Here is a 10,852-nt window from a genome sequence, read left to right on the forward strand (position 1 = left end):
ATTATTACCATCCCCATTTTACGGATGGGGAAACTGAGGCCCAGAGAGTTACAGATGGGGAAACTGAGGCCCAGAGAGGTCAGTGAAGTTACTCAAGGCCACCCACCTGACCAGGGGGCTGAACTGGGATTTCAACCCAATGTACCCCCAGAGTTCCTCTTGGTGATATGTGCCCCCGTCACTTCTGCTTTGCCGTCCCCTGGAGAATGCTGCCACGATGCATGGAGTAAGAAAGAGAGAAGGCTCTAGGTTTCCAGATTTGATTGCCTGCGTGGAGGATAAATGGGAGATAAAGATACACTGAAAAATCTGAGTGCATCAGTGACATGGAATTTGCAGAAACTCCATTTCAGTGAGAAACTCTAGATAAACTGCAGAGGCACGGAAGGGGGGAAGTTGTAATGTGTGGGATTTTTGTGCTCACAGTGGTGTTGGAGGGTCTGGAAAGGTTTTAAAGACGATCCAGCCATAGCAGACACATCTGTAGGAAAAGCCTGTGGATTCCAGGAAAAGGAGTCCGGCTGCCATACAAAATGCCACAGACTGGGGGCTTCCACAACAGAAACTCATTTTCTTGCATGTCTGAAGGCCAGACGTCCAAGATCAAAGTGCCAGCTGGTTTCTGGTATGACCTCTTGTCCTGGCTTGTAGATGACCACCTTCTCACTCTGTCCTCACGTGGCCTTTTCTCTGTATGCACACACGTCTGGTGTCCCCTCTTCTTATAAGGACACCAGTCCTGTTGGATTAGGGCCCCACCCTCATGACCTCATTTAACCTTAATCTCTTCCTTGAAGACCCCCATTTCCAAATACGGTCATATTAGGGCTTATGGCTTCAACATCTGAACTGGTGGGGGTGGGACAAAATTCAGTTCATACCGGTCAGTACAGAGGAAGGCTGGACAGAGCTGGTCTGACCCCAAGTAGAGGGGCTGGGGAGCCAGGCCTACCTCAGACTGGAGGCTCTGTGGCCCCAGACACTTTCCTCTGCTGCTTCAGTTTCCACTGCTGCTGAGTGGGATGGTCACCCCTCTCCACAGTCCCTCTGAGATGTAACACTGTGATTCTCGGGCGTCTGAACAGCCAGGGGGAGTAAGCTGGGGCTCTGGAGCCACACGCATGGGTTCAAATACAGATCCACCACTGAGTGCTGTGTGGCCCTGGATAAGTGACCTGAGCTCTTAAAGCTCATTTCATTATCTGCCACCACGAAGGTAATAGCAAATCCTACCTCTGGGCTGGTAGGTCTGGTTAGTCTAGAGGATTCTGTGGAGCTCCTGGCTGGCAGTGGGGACTCTGAAGTAGCAGCTGCTACCCTGGTGGTCTGGAAGGTCTGGGCAGGGCTGGTAGGAAGCTGGCCTCAGAACTGGGGAAACAGAGGCACCTGGGCGGCTCTGTTGGTTGAGCATCCGACTTCGGCTCAGGTCATGATCTCACAGTTCGTGAGTTCAAGCCCCACACTGGGCTCTGTGCTGGCAGCTCAGAGCCTGGAGCCTGCTTCGGATTCTGTGTCTCCCTCTCTCTTTGCTCCTCCCCCATTCATGCTCTGTCTCTCTCTCTCAAAAATAAATAAACATTAAAAAAAAAAAAAAGAGTCAGGGAACAGAAGAGAGTGTGAGTCCTGGGAGCCCAGAGGAGTGTCCCAGGGGAGGTGGTGGCTGAGCCCCAAACCCACCTGGGATTCCAATCTCAAAGCTCATCAGGCAGAAAGCCCAGCATTTCCATAACCTCCCAGTCCACTCCAGTCCCTTGCCCAGGAGCAGAAACCTGAGATTGGAAGGATTCACAATTGCCCACCGATAACCCCAAATAATCTCTCTTGAAACCACATATCATTTTCCTCTTAAAGAACCGAAATCTCTAATTAGAGTTTTCTCTGAACGTTTTCTCTTTGAAAAAAAAATTAAAAATGTATAAGCCCTCCTGTATCACGTATGTATATTTCATTGCTGCATAATTGGGATCTTTGTCAGTAACCGGGGTAGCGGGCGACAGCCTTTTAACGGGCTACAGATGCTAATGTGGAGAGAGACGTTTTCCTCTTCTTTGCTCAACTGTCCCAGCCACAGCCTAGAGTCCTCCCTAATAAGTATTTATGTCAAAATCCTTTTTGGGGAGTGGGGGAGAGAAAGAGCAGCTGTACCACAGTTGAAAGACGGGGCTCTGATTACAGTATGCCAGCAAAGGGAGGGGGGATCATTTTTAGAGTGAAACACTGTTAATCAAGTTAATCACAAAACCCGCGCTATAATTGCTTCTGCTCTCAGACAAAATTTTACTTTTATCTAAATTACGAAAGTGAGGAGAGTGCAATCCACTCTAATTTAGCTTTTGAGCTAAGGAGAAAGCGTGTGTGGAAGGCTGGAGAGGTTTTTAAACATCAGGAGAACTCATGCTATGGAATTCAACTCTCCTCCTCTCCCTGCCTCCCCCTCCCACTCCCTGCCTCCCTCTTCCCACCCTCCCTTCCCTCCTTCAAGATAGCTCAGCCCTGGAGTTGAAAGCTCACAGGTAGTCCTGGATCTACTACTTAAGCTTTGTTAGCAAGTTGCTTAGCTTTTCAGAGTCTTCAGTTTCCTCATCTGTGAAATGGGGCTGATAATGGTACCTACTTCAGAATTATGGGGCAGATTAAATGAATTAACAAGGATGAGGTACTTAGAACAGTGCTTGGTGTGTGAACACACACACACACACACACACACACACACACACACACACACCACAAAAAAGTATAAGTTGCTATTCTTACTCCTGTTTTTCTTCCTCTGCCACCTCTCCTCCTCCTCCCCCTCCTCCTGTTTCCCTCCTCCTCCTCCTGTCTCCCCCTCTGTCCTGATTCCTGCCTTCTGTTGCTAAGCACTCTCTCTGGAGGAGGCATGACCTGTCTTCAGGGAACTCATATTTTGGTTCTCAGTTCAAATACAAGAAAGAATGTGGGCATGAACTCAGGAGTATACAGAGAAGTTTTGGGGGTTTAGACCAGAGAGGACCTTTTCTTCCAACTGGGAAATCAAGAAAGTCTTCGTGGAAAAGGTGGCATTAAATGACACTGCAGACGTGGAGTTAGAGGGTGGAGGGTGCCAAGGACTGGGACCCTTACTCCAGACAGAAGGACCAGCCTCAGCAGAGGTCTGGAGGGAAACCTGCAGGCACAGCCAGTGAGGGATGCAGTCAGGAGGGACTCAGCATCCTGAGTCCTGCCCTTTGGAGCCCTCCCTGGAGTCTCCTCCAGGTCGTCTTCCTTTCCTCAACTTCCAGGAGACCCGGGCTGGCTCCTGTGAACCACACAACAGTCCCGTTGTCTTTGGCCGCCCTTCCCCACCCGCCCTCCACCAGCCTCACTTTTCCCCCGCAGCGGCCTCTGCGGGTCTTCCAAATTCATGCTTAGTCCAACGAGGAGCTGATGTCATCCAACTTGCCCGGAAACACAGATTAGAGAAAACACACACAGTCAATTTAACTGGCAATTAAACAGGCTCCCCTATGTAATTAGCGTCAAGACAACTCACAATTACTACAGGGCGCGCGTTCGCTGCCGAGGCTCCACATTTATATAGAGCGACAATTACTGGGCGCTAATATCTTAACAGGAAGCGGAGGGAATTTGTGAAACTGTTTTGAGGAGGCAGGCCATCCTGTCCCTCTGCACTGTAAATAACTCTTTTGTAAGTGCGACTGTAAAATTAAGGCGAGAATGCTTGAAACGAAGCAGCGGAAGAAAAGTATTTACTCTGTTGAAGGTAACCGACTGCTCTCTTGAGATGACTGATTACAGGAGACTAACCGGTTGTACCATGTTAACACACGCCACTGATGGAGGGCCTCACTGTGGCAGGCCCATTATGTACCTTACCGCATCCAGGTTTCACAGTGACTCCCTTACAGAGAGGAGAACTGAGATCAGAGAGGTGAAGCAGCTTGCCCGAGGTCACACAGCTCACAAAGCCAGCAGCAGGACAGAAAACCTGGTCTGTCACCAACGCCTTTGTGCAAAACCACCTTACACATGGCTGCTCTATGCCAGCCGTCAGAGCTCACGTCCAGTCCCAAATGCTAGCTAGCCGTGGGGAGGCGGAAGCCTAGAGAGGGAGGAGCTAGCCCAGGGCCAGCAACAAGTCCATGTAACTTGACCAAAGCAAGAAACGCCTAAAAGCACTGACTGAACTGGGCACACAGAAAGCACCCTTCTCCCTCTTCCCTTCTAACCCTCTAGAAACACCCCTGAAAGGAATAGCAACCATCCCCTAAATTAAAATCCCAGCAATCAGGAACACTTAGGCAGATGTAATGCATAAGCTTAGCTCATCAGACAACTTTAGCAGCAAATCTGCGCATCCACACCATGATGGCCAGTTGGTGGATGTATCAGTCAGCCAGGGCTGTGTAACAAACCTCAAATCTCAGGCACTTAAAAATAATTATCTATTAGCACAATTATTTATGAACACATACCCACCTGCGGGTCAGCAGGCCTTTGGCTGATGGAAGCTGGTCTTGTCTGGGCACCTCTTCTTCTCATTGCAGGGGTGTGACTCAGCTAGGCAGTTCTGCCCTGTGCTTCTCCCAGGCTCCTTGGACCAGCAGGTTGGCCAGGGCATGCTCTTCTCAAGGGGATGGGAGAGGCTCAAGAGGATGAACAGAAACATGCAAGGAAGGCCTGAGATTGGTTCTGGTATGGACACTTCTGTCCACGTGTTATTGCCCAAAGCAAGTCACATGGCAAGGGTGTGGCTGCAGAGAGGAGTGAAGAATCTGGAGGAAGCCAAGCATTCAACTTACTGCAGTGCAGCAAACAACAACTAAGCCATCTCTTTGTTTAGAAATCAGTATTCTAAGGGGACAGAGCTGGCGTCCAAAGGGATAGGACAAAGCTCTCATTTCTGCCTCTGTAAAATGAGATAATGACAACTAGCTCACAGGGCCGCTGTGAGATTTAAGCGAGATAATCCACATAAATTGCCCGGCACCGTTCCTGTCAAGTCGTCCACACTCGGGTATCACCACCATCTCAAGGGTGACCAGCTTGTCCAGGTTCGCCCAGACCTGTCCATCTGGGAACCCTGCAGTCCCTGGCAAACCAAGGTGGCTGGTCACCCTAACTGTCCCCATCACTAAACTAATACAAGCTAACCTTCCTTTGCCAGGTTTACAGGCAGGGGTGGGGATAGACTTGCTCATCTAATCCCTGCAACCATTCTTCTCAGCAAGTAGCACCAGCTTGCCGCGGCTGTTGGACGCAAGACTCAGGGAACCCTAGGAAACAGGAGGGGTGAAAGATGAGTGGTTTAATGGACTCTTCCCTCAAGGGGCTGACAATCTAGAAAGAAAGAGAAGGAGCACATGTACAGTAACAATCGTAACACAAGGGAAAAAGTGGTTCTGGCAAATCCAACTTCCCCAAGGATGGTGAGGTTGAGATTTTTCAAAATTAACATTCGTGTTTTTTATAGCGACTCTGTCTTAATAGCCAAGGTTAAGAGCCTGGCTTTGGAAACTCAAGGAAAAATATGTCTGACAACAGTTTCCTTGACAAAAGGAATTTGACTTAGTTCTCCCACTGGGGGTCTTTTTCTAAATATATTTGTTTACAAATTGGAAAACCTTTAAATCAACCAAGGGTTGGTAGGGGCTGTTCAACCTTCTGTTCCCTGAAATCTTGGGAAAGAAGAGGAATCTGTATTCAGGGTGCTCTGGGTAATGTCAACACTCCCTCATTTTCTTAGAAATGGGTACTAAATCAAACTTATCAGTCCTGATCATTCATCTTTCTCCTTGTAGCTGGGCCCTTTAATTTTACATTTTCATTGTTTTAAAAAGTCATGGGTGAAGCACTATATTACTGGGAGCACAGCAAGCAAATGGAGTGTTATTGGAGGAAGCCAGTTTTGGCCTCAGTTTTGGTATCTTCTGGAAGAGCCAAGCCCAAAAGGTATGACCAGGCACCATGTTGTGATTCTTGAGAATATCTTAAGGTGAGCTTGGGGGCTCAGTGCCCCATGGTCTTGCTCTTGTCTGCCAGATTTCAATTCACTTTCACTTAAGTTAGGTAGTGAGTGCTCACTTCCTGCCCCCCACAGACCAGAGCTCCAGTCCATTCCTTGGATCTCCAGGTTCATCCACCATCTACCAAACTTTCACCAAGGACTCAGTGGCAGAGATAAACCGATCGGTCTTGGAGAGACTAAACCAGACATGTGCATAAACAATGGCAAGGCAGTGTCAGCCTTATCGAGGTCCAAAGAGGGGGTCATGACATGTGTGATCAGGGCAAGGGGGTTGGGGGCAGGAGTCTAGAAAGACTTCTCAGAGGAGCTGGTATTTGGGCTAAGCCCAGCACACCCACAGCACCTTCTTGAAAGCAGGCATGGCACAGAGGAAAATTAGGCTCTGAATCCCAGGCCTGCTTCTCACAGCTGGGGGGGGCTCTGGGCAAGTCGGCTCGACTTTCTGCGTTCAGTTTCTTCGCCGACAAAATGGGGGGATGATGATCGTACCTAATTCACGGAGTTATCATGAGAATTAACTAAGATAGCGTGTATCACACACTCAAAAAATTCAATTGTGTATGTAACCCTGACGTATCCAACACTAAATTGATGCTGGGCACTGTGCTGGGCAGGGGAATTCTCTGATAGGCAGAGGCAGACCCCAGCCCCACGGTGACTACAAAGTACCTTGGACATAGTTATGGGTCCATTAAATGGTAGTTGCTGTCTCTATCATTGCACGCATCTTGACCCACGGAGTTGAAACAGGGCACAGAAGGAATACCATCAGATGGCCAGTTCCACAACGCCCGCTGCCCTCAGCTAGGAGGCACTGACTCAGAGTTTTAGCCCCGTCATCTCTAAATGGCAGTGAGGAAAGTGAGCTTTCTGAGGCCGGAAGTTAACCCAGTGTTCCGATGGCAAAACCCAAACACACGTCAAGTTCTCGGTTTCAAAGAAGTTTGGGGGCCTGAGGACCCAACTCATCACATTCCTCCCCCACCTCAGTGGTTCCACCACCTCCCTCGTGATGACAGGGGTGATGGCCACAGGCCACTGAGGGCTCACAGAATGCCAGGTGCTCACCTGGTCTGATGTGGCCTCCTGCACCCTGCGGGTACTTTATATCAGTGACTCTTAAATTTAGCAGGCATTACACTCCCCGGAAGGGTTTGTAAAACAGCTCCAGAGTTTCCGATTCCGTTGGTCTGGTGTAGGATGGCAGAATTTGCATTTCCGGCAAGTGCCCAGTCAGTACTAATGCTGTGGGCTCCAGGGCCACTGGTGTATAACATTATCTTCATTGTACAATTGAGGAAACAGGTCTGAGAGGTAAGGTGACCCTCCCACTCGTGCAGTCAGAAAGGAGCAGGACTCCCAGTATGGTGCGTTGGCCCGATTTGCTTGGGAGTGAGGAGTTTTCAGAGACCTGAGACTTTCAGTGTTAAACCAGGACAATGCCAGGCAAACCAGGGAACTGGTCACCCTGATTTCAACCCAGACCTGAAAGATTCCATGGTCATGTCCTAGGAGCACTGTCCCATGTGCAGTTTACAAAGGGCCTTTATACCCATTAACACTATTGTGTAATTATTAATAACCACTATTTGTTGGAAACTAATTATATATTGTCAGGGACTATCTTGAGTGCTTTGTATCAAAATAACTCTGGATTCTCAGAACAGCTCTGAGAAGCTGGAATTATTCCACGTTGCGGTGGTAAATTGGGGCATGAAGAAGAGGTGATTTGTTCAGGTCATATGGCTATTAAATGGCAGAGAGGAGACCCCATGCTATGCCCCAGGCCTCCCCTGGTGGAAGGGTGAGTCTGAGAGGCTAGGTGTAGAATGGAGTGTGGTGGTTCCCAGCCCATGTTCTAGAACCAGAGTGCCCAGGTTCAAGTCCCAGCACTGGTGTTTGTTGGTGATGTGACCTTGGGTAAGTCACTTAACCTCCCTGGGCCTCCATTTCCCCCTCATTTTGTTTTAAAGTTTATTTATTTTGTAGCATAAGAGACTGTTAAAAACTGAGAACAAACTGAGGGTTGATGGGGGGTGGGAGGGAGGGGAGGGTGGGTGATGGGTAGTGAGGAGGGCACCTTTTGGGATGAGCACTGGGTGTTGTATGGAAACCAATTTGACAATAAATTTCGTATATAAAAAAAAATAAAAAAAATAAAGTTTATTTATTTTGAGAGAGAGAAAAGAACACAAGTAGGGAAGAGCAGAGAGAGAGAGAGAGAGAGAGACAGAATCTCAAGCAGGATCCCCACTATCAGCGCAGAGCCCAATGTGGGGCTCGAACTCACGAACTGTGAGATCATGACCTGAGCTGAAGTTGGATGCTTAACTGACTGGGCCACCCAGGTGCCCCCTTCCCCCGATTTAAAATGGATATCATAGCATCATAATGGGGTGTTGTTGGAGAATTGCATGGCTAAATCTAGATGAAGTCTGCAGACCAGGGCTTGGCACTGAAGGTATTATCATCAGTTATTATCATCTCCCTACCTTTACTGAGGGCAGAGGAGGGACTAGGGTCTGTCTTCCAGGGAAAGAGAAGCCCGCTCCCTGGACACAACCATTCTAGGGCCCTTGAACACAAAGCAATGAACACTCTGGTGGCTATATATCTATATCTATATCTATATCTATATCTATATCTATATCTATATCTATATCTCATCTGTATGTATCTATATCTATATCTACATCTATCTCTATCTCTATATCTAGATCTAGATCTTAACAATAATTTCTATCACTGACTTTAATTCCTTCCTGAGCCCCTGTCAGTTTCCTACACCCTCTTTTTCTGAGGCTGGTTCTGAGTCCCAAGGCCCTTATGGAGTGCTGAGGTTATTAGGGGTACCTGCCGGGGCAGCCATCCGTTCACCCCACCCTCAGCCACGCCCCACACCAGGGGCCACTGAGTCAGCTCCATTACCCCTCTATGAGAAAACCCCTCAGGGGCCTCTTCTTCTGTGCCACCTCTGCAGCACACCTTGCTGGGTGCAGGGGCCTCAGGGAGAAAGTTGAGGCCCTGCCTGAATCTCTGGGGATCCAACAGCCCTCCGAGGGTCCCCTTGGGATGTGAAGCCCAGGACCCATTGGTTCATGTCCCACACGTTTTGGGGTTTACCACCCACCACGCTTTTTATTTTTCAATTCAAGTTGTCACCTATTACGTTGACTTCATTGCTTGCTGATGGGTCACACCCCACAGAATACTAGCCAAGTTGACTGAAATGAGGAAAAGGTCGAGTGGTTAATGGAAATACTCTTCTAAAATATTCATTTCTGAGGCAACTGGGTGGCCCAGTCGGTTAAGCATCTGACTTTGGCTCAGGTCATGATCTCACTGTTTGTGAGTTCAAGCCCTGTATCAGGCTCTGTGCTGACAGCTCAGAGCCTGGAGCCTGCTTCGGATTCTGTGTCTCCCTTTCTTTCTGCCTCCCCTGCTCACACTCTGTGTGTCTCAAAAATAAATAAGCATTAAAAATAAATAAAATAAAATAAAGTAAAATATAATATAATATTCATTTCTGGGGGTACCTGCGTGGCTCAGATGGTTAAGCATCTGACTCTTGATTTTAGCTCAGGACATCATCTCACGGTGACTGAGATCGAGCCCCGTATCGGGCTCTGCACTGTCAGCACAGAGCCTGCTTGGGATTCTCTCTCTCCCTTGCTCTCTGCCCCTCCCCCCTCTAAAAAGTAAATAAATAAACTTAAAAAAATATTCATTTCTGTTTCAGAATATTGTCCCACCTGAAACAAAATAAGCTCTTCGTGACCACAGGCCCGTTTCGCGGCCACGGCACCGTGAGGCCAGGAGTGGAGGAGCACCTGTTCTCACGGTTGTCCACAAGTTCATAGCACTAACAAATTAGGATGGGCCTGACGTGATGCATCTGCGCTCTTAATAAAATTCCTATTTGAGAAGACTTGGTGCTCAAGCCACAGCTGACTTGATAAGATGAATAGGCCTTGATCTAGAGCAGGTTGGAGAGAAACATGGCCCATTCCTGTGTCCCCGTCACTCTGCCTCTCCCTTCTAGGGGGACCAACTGAGGCCTGACAAAGGAGGGGGAATTAGCCAGCCCAGAAGTGAGAGGAATGGGATGGAGGGAACAGCATGTTCAAGAGCTCTGAATCAGGGAGGAGTTGAGAGAGAAAAGATAGTCCAGAGTAGTAGGAAGGGAAGAGAAAGAGGCCAGAGGGGTAGGCTGGCACTGAACCACACAGTCTGTGGTTCTCTGTCAGGACTTGAGATTTTATCCTAAGGGCGATGGGAGCCATCAAAGGTTTGCAAGCAGGGGATGATAGGGTCTGCCTGAGAGCTGCTTTTTGTCTCCAAGGTACCTGGATGTTACTGGGGTGGAGGATGGGGTCCCTAGAAAAGGGTCCCTGGGTCCTTGCTTTACTTTTAGCCAGCTCTCCCAGGCGCTCAGGGTGGGGAGACTGAGGCAGCCCCCAGCAGGGGGATGATGTGCAGCAGCAGAAGGGCATTCAGGTGGGGGGAGAGCTGGAGAACCTGGAGCCATCAGATTCTCCACCACCTCCCTCCCCAGCCCCTCTGTCATCGGGCCTGGCCCAGGGATTGAGTTGTGGCATCTGCCTGTGCATGGCCAGTTATTGTAATTAAAGGTCTGTCAGTGTTTCCTCTGGAAAGGCAATTTTCCGAGGCATCTGGGTTTTTTTTCTTGCTTTCCTGGGTATAAAGGAGCCTGGGCAAGGCATACTGATTGTGCATGCGAGACAGGTCTTGAGGTCGTTATGCGAGTGTTAATGTTCCGTTACAATATACAGTAATGAATTGGGACTTTCAGAGTAATAGCAGTTTGTGCTATTGGCCAAA

This window comes from Panthera leo, chromosome D4 (assembly GCF_018350215.1).
Source record: "Panthera leo isolate Ple1 chromosome D4, P.leo_Ple1_pat1.1, whole genome shotgun sequence".
NCBI classification, from domain to species: domain Eukaryota; kingdom Metazoa; phylum Chordata; class Mammalia; order Carnivora; family Felidae; genus Panthera; species Panthera leo.